The sequence below is a fragment of the Notamacropus eugenii genome, chromosome 2, assembly GCF_028372415.1.
Source record: "Notamacropus eugenii isolate mMacEug1 chromosome 2, mMacEug1.pri_v2, whole genome shotgun sequence".
NCBI lineage: Eukaryota > Metazoa > Chordata > Mammalia > Diprotodontia > Macropodidae > Notamacropus > Notamacropus eugenii.
Window position 1 is genome coordinate 198,239,135 of NC_092873.1, and position 16,768 is coordinate 198,255,902.

A 16,768-nucleotide genomic window follows, 5' to 3' on the forward strand; every position below is an offset into this window, starting at 1 on the left:
CACTGACAGATGGTGTTTCCTCATCTTGGAATTCCTTATACCAATAAAATAATAAATCCAGTCCGTATTCCTATTAAACCTCTCTGTTCCTTATGGGGCCGCTAGGTGGTGCAATGGATAGAGTGCCAGACCTGGAAGTCAGGAAGACTTGAGTTTATATCCAGTCTAGGACACTAGCTGTGTGACCCTGGGCAAGTCATCTAACCCTGTTGGCCTCAGTTTCCCCATCTATAAAATGAGTTGGAGAAGGAAGTGGCAAACCACTTCAGCATCTTTGCCAAGAAAATCCAAATGGGGTCACCAAGAGCAGGACATGACTGAAAACCCAAAACAAATGATCTTACGTTTATAAAGTATCTGCATGTACTGATTTGCTTTAAATATAAATTATGTAATAACTTCTTTTTTGTAATAACCCCTAGCTATCTGACTGTATTTGAATTGCTCTCGAAGCCATCACTGTTTTCTTGGCTTTTTGTTTGGTGAATACTTTTTTTCCACTTATCTTTCAGCCATACACATATTGGCTCACTATTTTAAAAATGGAGCAGAAGAAGCCACAAGTAAACTTTTCAAACTCATAGAGATGCATAAAGTCAATATTTTTAAAAAAATTTCTTGCCAGGAGATTGAAACATCCCAGGTGTATGTGCTACTGCTTACTTAAACTGGAAACATATTTTGGTTTACAGAAAGCAGGGCCTTTAAATGAGGTGATTTTCTACTCTATCCTCCATCATGAAAGGGCTGGCAAAGATACTGAGGACTGTATTTTCATTTATGAAGCAATTAAGAAAGTAAATCTTAATTAAAAAAATATTATGCTGTCCTATGTTAGTTACATTTCAAATATAGTTCTTTTTGGTGTCTTTTTCTCCTTACCTATTAGGATTATGAATTTATGAGAGATCAGAAAATAACCCTAGTATCAAGGGTGTGTATATGCACACTTGAGCACATATAGAGGATGTTTTTTTTTCTCTGTGCTTTAGTGTCAGCCCCTTCACCCCCTTTTTTTGTTTGGGATGTATGGGCTGGATTCCCCACAAATTACTCTATCAGGGAAATTCACGCCTTTGTAGATTTTCACATAAGGACAATAAATCAAATAGCTTACATGTTTGTTTTAAATTAGTGTTGACTAGCTGTTTTTAGTTTAATTATAAGTTTTAATTTAATTTAAATAAACTTTTCTCTACTGATCTGGAGTAGGAAAAATGAACTTGAGAAAGTACGAAATTAAGATATTCTATTTTGCACTGATTTTTCTTCACGTTAACATTTTATGAAATCTCTGTGTGTTGATGGAGTTTATCAGTGACTTAAGATTAGCAATAACAATGCTGAAAATGTCTTTTATGAATCAGAGAATAAAAACATTTTGCAAGAGCTTGTCAGTGAGGCTTATTGTCAAAGGATTATACTTCTTGTGTTACACTTATGTTATTATACTTGCTGTCAAAGGATCAGCTGTTGACCATCTCTGTTCCTCTGAATCACCTCTCACTTGGTGTCTAGAAAGACTGAAAATAATATTTTATTTCTGAAATAGTTTGCACTCGTCATCATCATCTCCAGCTACTATATAAGCAATATTTAGCTTACATGGCCATTTAATTTATTATCAATGGAGTTTGGTACAGAGGAAAGAAGCTTGAAACTTCCTCAAATGATGTGACAGTATATTTTCAATAGAAAGCGAGAAGCTAAGAAAGACTTTTTGTTCCCTAAAGCAAGTAAGCTAAAATATGCATGGCAGTGAGTGCATTTATGTTGGCTCAGAATGCACTGTATTTAAAGGAATATCTAATTTTATCTTTTTCATTTTTTGTGTATAATGAATGTCTGATTCTTGGTTTCTTTCCTCTGTTTCGGGAAATGATTGTGTCAAACTGGCTCTATAGGACAGTATAGGCTATTATGAAAATTCTCTTTTGCCAAACCAAAAAATAAAAAAGTAATATACCCATTTTTCTTTTGAAGGTAGATATGGGGGGGGGGGGGACAAAATATAAGCAAATAATCCATGAGAAAAGCTACTTTTTAAAAATAAATTCATTTGGGGGGCGGAGCCAAGATGGCGGAGTAGAAAGACGCACATACACATAGCTCTGAACCCACAACCCATAGAATGGCTACAGGGAAGTAACTCACGGCGAATTCCGCACCCAGAGGCCACGGAACATTGGAGCGAGGAAGATTTCTGTTCCAGAGAGACCTGCAAACCTCTCGCGGGGGGGGTCCTTCACGCTGCGGACTGGGCGCCGGGACTGGGAGCTGAGTGCAGCCCTGCCGCGGCCGCGGCACCGAAAGGAAAAGATCCGAGCAGGCTTCACAGACAGGATCTCCAGCGGCCACGCGGGTCCCTCCACCCACAGAGGGATCTGCAAACCTCTCGCAAAAGGTCCGTCGCGCTGCAGACTCAAAGCCCAGCCCAGACCTGCTGCGGCCACGGCTGCGGCACCGAGAGAAACAGATCCGAGCAGGCTTCAGGGACGGGATCTCCAGCGGCCGCACAAGTACCTCCACCCACAGGTGACAGGGGTGGGTGAGAGAGTCTCTTTGGCGGGTCGAGAGGGGAGTGGGGTGCCCCCATAATTCAGGCCCCCCCGGGAGGTAGAAGCTGAGAGGCGGCTGCAGACAGGGGCTCCCCAAGCGGGCGGGAGCCTGAATCCATTGTGGAAGGTCTGTGCATAAACCCCCTGAGGGAACTGAGCCTGAGAGGTGGCCCTGCCCCGACCTCAGCACCAGAACATAATCTCATACTGAATAGCAGCCCTGCCCCCGCCAAAAGCCCTGAGGCTGGAAGCAGCATTTGAATCTCAGACCACAAACATGGGCTGGGAGGATCAGGAGGTGAGGTGGGTGTGAGGGAAATATTCAGAGGTCAAGTCACTGGCTGGGAAAATGCCCAGAAAAGGGAAAAGAAATAAGACTATAGAAGGTTACTTTCTTGGCGAACAGGCATTTCCTCCCTTCCTTTCTGATGAGGAAGAACAATGCTTACCATCAGGCAAAGACACAGAAATCAAGGCTTCTGTGTCCCAGCCCACCCAATGGGCTCAGGCCATGGAAGAGCTCAAAAAGAATTTTGAAAATCAAGTTAGAGAGGTGGAGGAAAAGCTGGGAAGAGAAATGAGAGACATGAAGTCAAAGCATGAACAGCAGATCAGCTCCCTGCTAAGGGAGACCCAAAAAAATGTTGAAGAAATTAACACCTTGAAAACTAGCCGAACTCAATTGGCAAAAGAGGTTCAAAAAGCCAATGAGGAGAAGAATGCTTTCAAAAGCAGAATTAGCCAAATGGAAAAGGAGATTCAAAAGCTCACTGAAGAAAATAGTTCTTTCAAAATTAGAATGGCACAGATGGAGGCTAATGACTTTATGCAAAACCAAGAAATCACAGAACAAAGAGAGAAGAATGGAAAAATGGAAGATAATGTGAAATATCTCATTGGAAAAACAACAGACCTGGAAAATAGATCCAGGAGAGACAATTTAAAAATTATGGGACTACCTGAAAGCCATGATCAAAAGAAGAGCCTAGACATCATCTTTCATGAAATTATCAAGGAAAACTGCCCTGAGATTCTAGAACCAGAGGGCAAAATAAATATTCAAGGAATCCACAGAACACCGCCTGAAAGAGATCCAAAAAGAGAAACTCCTAGGAACATTGTGGCCAAATTCCAGAGTTCCCAGGTCAAGGAGAAAATATTGCAGGCAGCTAGAAAGAAACAATTCAAGTATTGTGGAAATACAATCAGGATAACACAAGATCTAGCAGCCTCTACATTAAGGGATCGAAGGGCATGGAATAGTATATTCCAGAAGTCAAAGGGACTAGGACTAAAACCAAGAATCACCTACCCAGCAAAACTGACTATAATACTTCAGGGGAAAAAATGGTCTTTCAATGAAATAGAGGATTTTCAAGTATTCTTGATGAAAAGACCAGAGCTGAAAAGAAAATTTGACTTTCAAACACAAGAATGAAGAGAACCATGAAAAGGTGAACAGCAAAGTGAAGTCATAAGGGACTTACTAAAGCTGAACTGTTTACATTCCTACATGGAAAGACAATATTTGTAACTCTTGAAACATTTCAGTATCTGGGTACTGGGTGGGATTACACATGCACACACGCTCACATACATAGAGACAGAGTGCACAGAGTGAATTGAATAGGATGGGATCATATCTTTAAAACAAAATGAAATCAAGCAGTGAGAGAGAAATATATTGGGAAGAGAAAGGGAGAAATTGAATGGGGCAAATTATCTCTCATAAAAGAGGCAATCAAAAGACTCATTAGTGGAGGGATAAAGAGGGGAGGTGAGAGAAAAACATGAAGTCTACTCTCATCACATTCCACTAAAGAAAAGAATAAAGTGCACACTCATTTTAGTAGGAAAACCTATCTCACAATACAGGAAAGTGGGGGATAAGGGGACAAGCAGGGTGGGGGGGATGATAGAAGGGAGGGCATGAGGAGGAGAGTGCAATTTGAGGTCGACACTCATGGGGAGGGTTAGGATCAAAAGAGAATAGAAGTAATGGAGGACAGGATAGGATGGAGGGAAATATAGTTAGTCCTATACAACACAACTATTATGGAAGTCATTTGCAAAACTACACAGATATGGCCTATATTGAATTGCTTGCCTTCCAAAGGGAAGGGGTGGGGAGGGAGGGAGGAAGAGAAGTTGGATCTCAAAGTGTTAGGATCAACGGTCGAGTAATGTTCTTGCCACTAGGAAATAAGAAAAACAGGTAAAGGGGTATAGAAAGCTATCTGCCCCTACAGGACAAAAGAGAAGATGGAGACAAGGGCAGAGAGGGATGATAGAAGAGAGAGCAGATTGGTCATAGGGGCAATTAGAATGCTTGGTGTTTGGGGGGGGAGGGGATAAAAGGGGAGAAAATTTGTAACCCAAAATTTTGTGAAAATGAATGTTAAAAGTTAAATAAATAAATTTAATAAAAAAAAAAAGAAATTTACTAAAAAAATAAAATAAAATAAATTCATTTGTCATTAAAAATTTTTCCTATTAATTTTCTGAATCTTACTTTAATCAAGACCTGTCTTCTACATGCCGACCATAAGCAAATCATATAATCTGCCAGGGCTATACTTCTTACTTCCTTCAAATACTCCATGAATATGAATTACAATTATTTTCTGATTTGCAATGGTGGAAGGATGTTCCCTACAAATGCAATCACAAATTGAAACCCCACTTCCCTCTAATATGTGTGTGTGTGTGTGTGTGTGTGTGTGTGTGTGTACACATACATACATACATATATATATATATATATACATACACAATATCTGTAATTCTATAGTTGAAATCTTAGTCATCCTAGGATCCTGTTTTACAGTTTAATGCTTACAATACTGTACTTAAAAAAGTAACCTTCTTGATGTCGATTTCTTGGCCTACTTACAGTTTCTATTTATCCTAAAAATTATCAATGATAATCCCTAAGGGGAACAATCTGAAATTCTGCCTTTTTACTTGGAGATGTTTTCTTTGGCAGAATAATTATGGTTTGGACACAGATCTGTATTAATTCCCTTGTTTGGTCCAGAATAGAATGTAATGAATCACTACTATGAATATGTTCTTTCTCTGTTCCCATTACTGTAAGTCTTTTTTTCTTCCTTCCCTCCACCCTAGTAGTATCTCAAGTACTTTGTAGCCTGGAAGACCTGGCTCCATTTTCATACACAGCCATATGCAAGTGGGCCTGAATTGTCCAGAAAACTGCCTCAAATTCTGACAAGTAAATAATAAAGAATTCAACCTCCCCTCAGACAGCTGCTGGCTGGCCCCCTAAGACAAATCTATCCTGATATTCGAGCAAGAGGGTCAGTGAGTCTCACCCTAGAATCTTCATAGCAGGAGATGGCCCAGGCACACTGCCCATTCTGCTACCAGCTCATCCTCCAGACTGCTCCCTACACATACCTGCTGCCCAGCACCCAGGGAATGATAATATCCTTGAAAATGGTGAATCTTCTCTCCAGTCCCTTATCCCTAATCCTATAACAGTTGTTCTGTCAAGTGTCAGCATCGGATTACTCCTACTGATTGCTACTTTTGCTCCTACTCACTTGCTGCTGAAGGAAAATGGAGAAAATCAAGAAACCAAACTGACTGGGTCAACAATGAATATGATGATGATGGTGATGGTGATGATGATGATAGCTAACATTTATATAGCACTATGTGCCAGGCATTGTGCTAAGCTCTTTGTAGTTATTCTCACATTTGATCTTCACAGCATTCTTGGGAAATAGGTGATATTATTATCCCCACTTTACAGATAAAGAAAATGAGGAAGACAAAGACTAAGTGACTTGTTTGGGTTCACACAGCTAAGGAATTCGTTATTCAATGGTTAACATATTCTGGTTCAACCACCCATCAATGACCTACTACAGATCTTCTTATCTTTCTTCTATTCTGCTGTCTAGAATTCCTGAGAGGTAATAGACTTGCTTTCATCTAAACCTTTACCTTTCACCTCTTCTTGCACTCTCAGAAACCTGGTTCCCTCTGTATGGCACTGCATCCCTACCCCTATGTCTCATCTCAGCCTCAATCTCACTGGTTATGGTGGGAGAGTCAGAATGCTCTTTGTTCTCCTTTGCCACTTGTAGACTCTGTCCCTCTGTCATCGCCCAATAACCTCGTCTCCATTTGAGAACCATTCAATTCATATTTATCACCCAATCAAGATTTTGTTAGCTGTTACCTACTGATGCCACTTTTTTTTCTTTCCTTAATGAGTTCAATGACTGGCTAATCTCCTGCTTTCATATTAAGGCACTTCAAGATATACACACCTTAACTTCTCACTTCTTCATTTTATTTCCTTTGAACTTCTGCCATTATCCCCCTGGGTCTTACTTCTGTGTTTATGAACTCTGAAATTCCTTTATCTGTTCCCATTCCACCTCTTCCTCTGCCCTGAAATCCCTAACCCTGTTTTTCATCATCATAACCTCCCATGTCTCCACCTCTCAGTTATTTCTCAGGCCATTACCCTTGGAGTAGCTATGCTCTTCCCCATTCTACATCTTGACCTCTTGATGAACCAGTTCAGCCCTCCATTGTCTTCATCTCTCTAGTCCCTTGTTCTCTAATCTTTTAACAAATGTTCTGCTAAGTCTCAGCCTTGGCTTACTCCCACTACTTGCTGATTTTGCTCCTACTCAACTTGCTGCTGAAGAAAGCTAGAGAAAATCACAACACTGGGCTGACTGGGTCCATTATAAATTAGATAATAATTATTGTAATAAACATTTATATAGCACTTACTATGTGACCAGCATTGTGCTAAACACTTTACATTTATTATCTCATTTGATCCTCACAACAACCTGGGAGGTAGGTGATATTATTATCTCCAGTTTACTGATGAGGAAACTGAGGCAGACAGAAATTAAATGACTTGCCCTGGCTCACACAGCAAAGTAAGTGTCTGAGGACAGACTTGAACTCAGGTCTTCCTGATTCCAGGCCTGGGACTCTCTCCCCTGTGCCACCTGGTTGCTCCAATTATTACAAAATTTGAACTGGACATTTGATGCATCAAGACAATCTTTTTGAAAGGAAGAGATACTCAATGCATTCTTCTCAGATCATAATGCAATAAAAATAACATTTAATCAAAGGCCATGGAAATATAAACCAAAAACTAATTGAAAGCTAAACAATCTAATCCTAAAGAATGAATAGGTTGAACAACAAATTATAGAAACAACCAACAACTTTATTCAAGTGAATGACAATAATGAGACAATCTACCAAATCTTATGGGATACTGCAAAAGCAGTTCTTAGGCGAAGTTTTATATCTTTGAATACCTACATGAATAAAATAGAGAAAGAGGAGGTCAATGAATTGGGCATGTAGCTGAAAAAGCTAGAAAAAGAACAAACTGAGAATCCCCAAGTAAATACCAAATTAGAAATACTGAAAACAAAAGGAGAGATTAATAAAATTGAAATTAAGAAAACTATTGAACTAATAAAAAAACTAAGAGTTGGTTTTATGAAAAAACAATAAAATTAATAGACCTTTGGTCAATTTGATTAAAAAAAAGAAAGAAGAAAACCAAATTACCAATATCAAAAATGAACTAACCTCCAATGGGGAAGAAATTAAAATAATAATTAGAAATTACTTTGCCCAGCTGTATGCCCATAAATTCAACAATATAAATGAGATGAATGATTATTTTAAAAAATATAAATTGCCCAGATTAACAGAAGAGGAAGTTGAGTACTTAAATAACCCCATCTCAGAAAAGGAAATTGAACAAGCCATCAGTGAACTCCCTAGGAAAAAATCTCCAAGGCTAGATGGATTTACAAGTGAATTCTATCAAGCATTTAAAGAACAGTTAATTCCAATACTATATAGACTATGTGGGAAAATTGCCAAAGAAGGAGTCCTACCAAATTCTTTTTATGATACAAATATGGTTCTGATACCTAAACCAGGAAGAGACAAAACAGAGAAAGAAAATTATAGACCAATTTCTCTAATGAATATAGATGCAAAAAATTTAAATAAGATATTAGCAAAAAGAATACAGCAACTTATCACAAGAATAATACATTATGATCAAGTAAGATTATATCAGGAATACAGGGGTGGTTCAATATTAGAAAAACTATTACCATTATTGATCATATCAAAAATAAAACTAACAGAAACCACATGATTATCTCAATATATGCAGAAAAAGCTTTTGACAAAATACAACACCCATTCCTGTTGAAAACACTGGAAAACATAGGAATAAAAGCAACTTTCCATAAAATAATAAGCAATATCTACCTAAAACCATCAGCAAGCATTATATGCAATGGGGATAAACTAGATGCATTTCCAGTAAGATCAGGGGTGAAATAAGGATATCCATTATCACCACTGTTATTCAATATGCTTTAGAAATGCTAGCTGTAGCAATAAGAGAAGAAAAAGAAATAGAAGGAATTAGAATAGGCAAAGAACAAACTAAGTTATCACTCTTTGCAGATGATATGATGATATACTTAGAGAATCCCAGAGAATCAAGTAAAAAACTACTTGAAATAATAAACCACTTTGGCAAAGTTGCATGTTACAAAATAAACCCACATAAATCATCTACATTTCTATATATTACTAACAAAGTCCAACAGCAAGAGATAGAAAGAGAAATCTCATTTAAAGCTAGGGTAGAGGGGGGCGGAGCCAAGATGGCAGAGTAGAAAGATACACATACACTAGCTCTTCCCCCACAGCCCATAAAATACTGTAAAGAAAGACTCTCAACAAATTCTAGAGCAGCAGAAGCCACAGAACAATGGAGTGGGGGAGGTTTCCAGCCCAGGGTGACCTGAAAGGCCGACGGGAAAGGTCTGTTGCACCAGATGCAAAGTGAAGCCCAGTCCGGCCTTGGTCATGGCCTGGCACTGGGAGGAGGACTAAGCAGGCCTCAGGGCGGAATCCCCAGCAGCAGTGTCAGGGGTTTTCAGATCCCTCAACCCACAGGTGCCAAAGGTCAGTGAGAGGGTTTTTTCAGCTGACTGAGAAGGGAGCAGGGTCTTCCCACAGCTCCAGCCTCAGGTGGCTCAATAAAGGGAAAAAAAATAAGATTATAGAAGGTTACTTTCTTGGTGAACAGATATCTTCTCCCATCCTTTCTGATGAGGAAGAACAATGTTTACCATCAGGGAAAGACATAAAAGTCAAGGCTTCTGTATCCCAAACATCCAAATGGTCTCAGGCCATGGAAGAGCTCAAAAAGGATTTTGAAAATCAAGTAAGAGAGGTGGAGGAAAAATTGGGAAGAGAAATGAGAGAGGTGCAAGAAAAGCATGAAAAGCAAGTCAACAACTTGCTAAAGGAGACCCAAAAAAATGCTGAAGAAAATAACACCTTGAAAAATAGGCTAACTCAATTGGCAAAAGAGGTTCAAAAAGCCAATGAGGAGAAGAATGCTTTCAAAAGCAGAATTAGCCAAATGGAAAAGGAGGTTCAAAAGCTCACTGAAGAAAATAGTTCTTTAAAAATTAGAATGGAACAGATGGAGGCTAATGACTTTATGAAAAACCAAGAAATTACAAAACAATACCAAAAGCATGAAAAAATGAAAGATAATGTGAAATATCTCATTGGAAAAACAACTGACCTGGAAAATAGATCCAGGAGAGACAAATTAAAAATTATGGGACTAAAACAAAGAGCCTAGACATCATCTTTCATGACATTATCAAGGAAAATTGCCCTGATATTCTAGAACCAGGGGGAAAAATAAATATTGAAAGAATCCACTGATCTTCTCCTGAAAGAGATCCAAAAAAAGAAACTCCTAGGAATGTTGTAGCCAAATTCCAGAGTTACTAGGTCAAGGAGAAAATATTGCACGCAGCTAGAAAGAAACAACTTCAGTATTATGGAAATACAATCAGGATAACACAAGATCTAGCAGCTTCTACAGTAAGGGATCAAAGGGAGTGAAATATGATATTCCAGAAGTCAAAGGAACTAGGACTAAAACCAAGAATCACCTACCCAGTAAAACTGAGTATAATACTTCAGGGGAAAAAATAGTCTTTCAATGAAATAGAGGACTTTCAAGCACTCTTGATGAAAAGACCAGAGCTGAAAAGAATATCTGACTTTCAAACACAAGAATCAAGAGAAGCATGAAAAGGTAAACAGGAAAGAGAAAACATAAGGGACTTACTAAAGTTGAACTGTTTACATTCCTACTTGGAAAGACAATATTTGTAACTCTTGAAACTTTTTTCAATATCTGGGTAGTTGGTGGGATTACACACAGACACACAGACACACACATAGAGAGAGACAGAGTGGCACAGGATGAATTGAATAGGAAGGGATAATATCTAAAAAAGTAAAATTAAGGGCTGAGAGAGGAATATATTGGGAGGAGAAAGGGAGAAATAAAATGGGGCAAATTATCTCTAATAAAAGAGGCAAGAAAAAGACTTTCCAATGGAGGGGAAAAGGGGGGATGTGAGAGGGAAAATGTGAAGCTTCCTCTCATCACATTTGATTCAAGGAAGGAACAAAATGCACACTCATTTTGGTATGAAAACCTACCTTACAATACAAAAAAGTGGGGAAAAGGGGGATAAGTGGGGCGGGGATGATGGAAGGGAGGGCAATGGGAGGAGGGAGCAATTAGAAGTCAACACTCTTGGGGATGGAGAAGGTCAAAAGAGAGAATAGAATAAATGTGGGGCAGGATAGGATGGAGGGAAATATATTTAGTCTTACACAACATGACTATTATGGAAGTCATTTGCAAAACTACACAAATATGGCCTATATTGAATTGCTTGCCTTCCCAATGGGGATGGGTGGGGAGGGAGGAAGGAAAAGAAGTTGGAACTCAAAGTTTTAGGAACAACTGTTGAGTATTGTTCTTGCATACAACCGAGAAATAAGAAATACAGGTAATGGGGTATAGAAATTTATCTTGCCCTACAGGACAAAAGAGAAGATGGGGATAAGGGAAGGGAGGGATTTTAGAAGGGAGGGCAGATTGGTGGTAGGTGTAATTAGAATGCTCATCGTTTTGGGTGGGGGGAGGGGAGTGATGGGGAGAAATTTTGGAACTCAAAATTTTGTGGAAATGAATGTTAAAAACTTAAAATAAATAAATTTAAGAAAAATAAAGCTAGGGTAGACTCTATAAAATATCTGGGAGTCTACCTGCCAAAACAAACCCAGGGACTATATGAACACAATTACAAAACACTTTTTGCACAAATAAAGTCAGATCTAAGTAAGTGGAAAAACATCAGTTGCTTGTGGGTAGGCCAAGCCAATATAATAAAAATGACATTCTACCTAAATTAATTTACTCATTTAGTGCCATACCAATCAAACTACCAGATAATTATTTTCTAGAGCTAGAAAAAATAATATCAAAATTCATCTGGAAGAACAAGAGGTCCAGAATATCAAGGGAACTAATGAAAAGAAATGCTAGGGAAGGTGGCCTAGTCCACCCCGATCTCAAATTGTATTGTAAAGCAGCAATCATCAAAACCACTTGGTACTGGTTAAGAAGCAGAGGGTAGACCAGTGGAATATGTTAGATACTCAAGGCACAGTAGTTAATGAATATAGCAATCTACTGTTTGATAAACCCAAGGACCTCAGCTCTGGGATAAGAACTCATTGTCTGACAAAAATTGCTGGGAAAGCTGGATAACAGTGTGGCAGAAACTGGGCATAGAGACCAATACCTGATACTGTACACAAGAATAAAGTCCAATTGGATACATGAACTAGGTATAAAGATTGATACTATAAACAAATTAGGGGAGCAAGGAATAGTGTATTTGTCAGATTTATGGAGAATGGAGAAATTTATGACCCAACAAGACACAGAGAACATTATGAAGTGCAAAATGGATAATTTTGATTACATTAAATTGAAAAGGTTTTGCACAAACAAACCCAATACAACCAAGATTAGGAGGGAAGCAGAAAACCGGGAAAAAATTTTTGCAACTAGTGTCTGTGATAAAGGCCTCATTTCTAAAGTATATAAAGAAGAGAGTCAAATGTACAAGAATACAAGTCATTCCCCAATTGATAAATGGTCAAAGGATATGAACAGGCAGTTTTCAAAGGAAGAAATTAAGCTACCTATAACCATATGAAAAGATGCTCTAAATCACTATTGATTAGAAAGATGCAAATCAAAACGACTCTGAAGTACCACATCACACCTATCAGATTGGCTAACATGACAAAACAGGAAGATGATAAATGTTGGAGAAGATGTGGGAGAGTTGGAACACTAATTCACTGTTGGTGGAGCTGTGAGCTGATCCAACCATTCTAGAGGGCAATTTGGAACTATGCCAAAGGGCTACAAAAATATGCATACCCTTTGACCCAGAAGTATACCTTCTGGGACTGTATCCCAAAGACATCTTAGTAATGGGAAAGAGTCCCACATGTACAAAAATATTTATAGCAGCTCTCTTTGTGGTGGCCAAAAACTGGAAATCGAGGTGATGCCAATCAATTGGGGAATGGCTGAACAAGTTGTGGCATATGAATGTAATGGAATACTATTGTGCTTTAAGAAATGATGAACAGGAAGACTTCAGAGAGGCCTGGAAAGACTTACATGAGCTGATGCTGAGTGAAAGGAACAGAAACAGGAGAACTTTGTACACAGCAACAACCACAGTATGTGAGGAATTTTTCTGGTAGGCTTAGTACTTCATTGAAATGTATGGACTTCAATGAACTCGAGGCAAAATACCTTTCACATCCAGAGAAAGGACTATGGAATTGGATTGCAGATAGAAACAGACCATTTTCTTTTGTATTATGTTTTGTTTTATGGTTTCTCTCATTCATTTTTAATTCCAGTAAGCAACATGCATTTAATAGAAATGTATGTGTAGAACCTATAAAAGATTTTACACCGTCTCATGGAGTGGGAAAAAATCTAAGATATATGAAAGTGACTTGTCAAACACTGAAAACAAATAAAATTATTCAATTTTTAAAAAAAGACATATCTTTTTGTGCACCCCTAATTGATTCACTGTCCCACTCACAACAATTGTTTACTCAAATCTTTCAATACCTCCCCAAACCTCCCAAGTCCCATTCTCCCTACACCCTCTAAGCTGAGAACCTTACCTCCTCTTTCACTGAAAAATCTCAAGGCTATTTGCTGAGTTCCCTCTTTCCCTCTCCTCATATCACATCACTAAGAAGCCTTCTGCTACTCTCTTCTTCACCCACCTCACATGAAGAGGTGGCTCTTTTCCTTGCCAAAGTAAACCCCCTCTACATTCACAAGTGATCCCATTCTACCCCATCTTCTTTAGCAGATTATCTCCTCCATCATTCCCACTCTTTTTAAAAATATGTATTTATATGTTCTGTTATCACCATAGTATCCCATTTATCCCTCACCATATGCCTCCTATATGATATGTATATATCACATATACACATATATTTTCCTTTTAGAAAGGAAAAGTGAGTACAACTGATTAGTACATTGAAAAAGTCCAAAAACATTTACGTGTAACACTTGTGAACCCCTCACCTCCACAAAGGTGGGGGGGGGGATGTTTTCTTATATCTCTTCATTAAAGTCCTACTTGATCATTATAACTTCGTTATATTTAATTTTTATATTTTGTGCCTTGTTCTTTCCATTTACATTGTTATAGTTAATGTGTATATTGTTTTCTCAGCTCTACTTAATTCACTCTGCACTTCATATGGATCTTTCCATGCTTCTCTGAATTCACCATATACATCATTTCTTACAGTGTGGCAGTACTCTATTACATCCACATGCCACAACTTGTTTAGCTATGCCTCAACAGATGTGCATCTACTTTGTTTCCAATTCTTAGCTATCACAAAATTTTGGAGTACATGGGGACTTCCATCAGTGACTTTCTAGGGGTCTAAGTCCAGTCAGTATTGGTGTTTCTGGTTCATTTTTAGTTATTGTACCTGCATAATTTCAAATTGCTTTCCAAAATGGTATTGTTTTCCAAAATAGTAAGCCAAATTTGAATTTTTATTAGGGAACACCAGAGTGGACAAAACAGGTACAAAAAGAACTAAGTATGTTTACAACTTAAGTGAAGGATAATTGTTCTGAAACCTAAAGAATCTCAATCATTTGTCAGCAAAAGGAAGCCATAAGAAGGTCGTTGTAAACAAGCTATATATTTATTTTGGGTTTATTGTTAGTTTGTATATGGTCTGAACTTGAACTTAAGTTCAGATTTAATTATTCCCATTCTAATTTCAGTGTTTCATTCTTTAATCTGATGCTGAGAACACACTATACCACTTTCTGACCTGTATGATTCTAAAAAAACATGTAATACAGCATTGCCATTTCCTTTGAAAATAAGACCATAAGGATGTTCTGATGTCTTTCATATTTAATACAGTGCCAATAGTAGTTATACTTCATTGATCATCAAATGGACTGCCTGCATATTATAACATTAGGCTTCAAAATGGCTGCCATCTGTTGGGAGACCCTTTAAAGAAAGCAGGACACAAAACATAATCATACAAGAGGAGAATGTATGGATGCATAGTCATCTTAAGTGAATAGTAGGGAGCAGGGAGCTCTGATGGATCCAATGAGAATATGGAGCCCTCAAAGTTATTTATGAATACTGACCAATGCTATAATTAAGAGAATGTGAAGATGCAGTAAAGATTACACACATATACACACAATGTATACGTACACACAACAATAGTGGGGAATAATTACTTAGGCTAGATTGAATCTACAAAGCAAAAAATCTACTACAGCCTGCTTGGAGAAGAGTTGGGGTAGGGAGATTGACTTAGGGATACTTCCCAAGTTAATAAGTTCTGGGCAAAAAAAATCTGCACAAGGGATTTTTTTAGAACTTGTTAAGCAGAGTGGTATGGGTAACAGTCCTGGGCTTGGAGTCAATTAGATCTAAATTCCAATCCCATTTCTAGCATCCTTTGTTTTTGAAGACCAACGATATTTTGAATGAGTGGTATCTTGTGTGTGAACTGAATTTGGGGCAGAGTTGCAAAAATCAAAAATTACGAGCTGAGGCATGCCTTCCAGTCATCAAAGTTCAGTGGCAAAACCAGTCAGGACAAGTAACAGTCCAGGATTCAGTGGATAACCTTGGTGTCATCAGTGTCTTACTACCCTCTTAAGCACTCCTTGGCATTTGCTTCAATTGCTTTCATGGCTGTTGGAATAAATTGTCCTCTTCCTCCCACTCTGCTGGAAGTCTTCCTATGAATGGAGTAAGCACTTCCCTGGCTTACCAAGTTTTAAAGCCTATTGGCTATCCTTAACCTGGTTTAGCCCATGTGCTAAAAACATTTTATTGGAATGTGGCCACTGTGCAGATTTCAGGTGACACAGGTGAGTTGGGTGACAGATGGACACCGAAGGTGCGTAAGCAGCCCTGAACAGGCCTTGGCAAGCCCCCATACCAGAGTTGCTAGTCCTCTCTTAACATGTACAGATATAAGCAAGTCACGCAAGTTCTCCAAACCCATTTTCTCATTTGTAAAATTTGTATGCTTATATAAAACCTACCTCAGAAAAGGACTGACAAGTCTCAAATTGAATATTACTTCGTAAACCTAAAACCATTACATGCCATTTGTTATGAGATTTCAACTATTATCAGACTTGTTATTTCACTCTTTTTGAGGAACCTCCTCTACCAAAGACTGTTACCTTCTCTATGGTTTACAGTATAATGAAGCTGACTGGGGCAGAAGGATTGAGCAACTTACCCATGTTAGAATTCGAATTTGAATTTAGATCTCTGACTTCAAGGTTGGCTCTCTGTTCACCGCTGGTAAATTACAGCCAAAGGGCTAAATCCAGCCAGCTGTTTCCGTATTGCCTGTGAGCTAAAAATGATTTTTTATTAAAACATCCTTAGCTTATCGGCTACACAAAAACAGGCTGTGGGTCATGGCTTGCTGATTACTGTACTATAGTGCCTCTCATATAAGCATCCACATATCATATATTATATATCAAAACTAATTTTTAAGTTGATGATAGTTGGCTTGTTCTTCCAGATATTAAAACATGCAATTATAGATTTGTATGCAACCTGTTGAATTATACAGAGGAAGTGAGCAGGGGGATAGAACAGATTTCAGGAACAGATTAATATAAAAATTCAAGACACAACAAACCAGAA